The sequence below is a fragment of the Colius striatus genome, chromosome 1 (genome assembly GCF_028858725.1).
Source record: "Colius striatus isolate bColStr4 chromosome 1, bColStr4.1.hap1, whole genome shotgun sequence".
Lineage (NCBI taxonomy): Eukaryota > Metazoa > Chordata > Aves > Coliiformes > Coliidae > Colius > Colius striatus.
Genome location: NC_084759.1, coordinates 75,915,926 through 75,917,544, shown reverse-complemented (window position 1 = coordinate 75,917,544; position 1,619 = coordinate 75,915,926).

The following is a 1,619-nucleotide window of genomic DNA, read 5'->3' as shown; positions in this document are numbered from 1 at the left end:
TGTTCTCAGTATTTCATCTCTAGGGAGATAATTGGGTTTTTCTTCATGGCATCATTATCATCAATGACAGATGAATCTCAAGAAGCTGAAATTTCATTTTAGTTTGGATAAGTATCCTAATATTTAGATGATTCTTTGAATCAAAAATGAATTGGAAATCTTTGAATGTGAGCTGAAAAGGTGACAAAAACAGTGTTTTTTATGAGTTTTCAGACACTTTTGCTTTCAGTTACACCTGAAAATAAAGAGAAAGCAATGTCCCTGTAGTATTCTGGCATTGCCAGTGGGGAAAATGGAAAGGCTTGAAAGCTCGGTCTAGTTAGATTAGGAGTAGAGTCCATCTTACTATATGCAGGATTACAAAATTAGCAGGGGTGTAGTGTATTTTTCTAACTGAAAACAGTGTGAGGTTTTATATCATAATAGAGAGGGGGAAAAAAGAATGTATGTTGCCTCAGAGTAGCTGGATGGGTGAAAATCTTTTCTAATTGCAGACTTCTAAAAGTTAGATATCTAATCTACTTTCCCTTTATAGTTAATAGAATCATCTTCAGAAGACCATTTACTGACCTGTCTTAGATGCCTATCTTAGAATGAGATGAATAGCTCTCTGGAGACCTCTGCTTCTGACTGTTGAAAGGAACTGAGGGTAACAACATTTTCAAAATGCTGAAGCTGTGAAATAGAATTTCAAAAAACTTTTAATCAGGCTGTGTGTTAGAGAAGTAGAGTGATTCCTGCAGTTTGCAGGGATCAAGGGCAGGAACTCTGGAAAGCAGAGCTCTCCTTCGCTTAGTTTTTGTATTGTTTGTTTCTTTTATGAGTTTGTTATTGGTAAGACTGAAGAGAACGCAGGCAGCAATTTGTTCCACGTCAGCTTCAAAATAACTTGGAAACAAAATGATTTGTATTCCAATCCAAACCTTCATTCCTTTTTTTATTTTATCCCATTACTCCTGGACCTTACAGCCTGTGAATTCAGTACTGACATCCAGATGATGAAGTGCAGATAGATCACAGTGATAGATTCAGATTCTTCTTTTTTTTTTTTTTGACTATTTCAAAATCACTTTGATGACTCCTTGACTTCCATCATATTTTTTGTAACATCTTAAACAATTGCACAGTTTTGAAGAGCTGCTCTTTTAAATATTTCTTTTTCCAACAATGAAGCCAGTCCACAAAGCTTTTCTCTCTTGTCTCTAATATGTACTAGCCTGGAGCACTGAATGGACAATATATATTCCTAAACCAGTGACAGCTTTATTGTGTTATCCAAATTCCAGTAGGGCCACAAAATTGGAGCTATATTGTGTTGGAAAATGCCAAACTCCAGTTTTTCAATTGGATACAATGTTGATTGTCATGCAGTTGGCGAGACCATAAACATCTCACAGTTACTAAAAGACTACTTTAGGTAATTTAAATACCTCAAAGCATTTACCAATCACAGCTTTTACTTTCCGTGCCATAACTATAGAACTGGACATACACTACTCAGATAAAAAATACTTCATTTCTATTACTTTGAATGTCAAGTAGTTATTTACATCAATGCCAACTGTGCATACCGTTCTACCATTTGATTTGTAACATTTTAAGTTTGGTCTGCAGGGAGT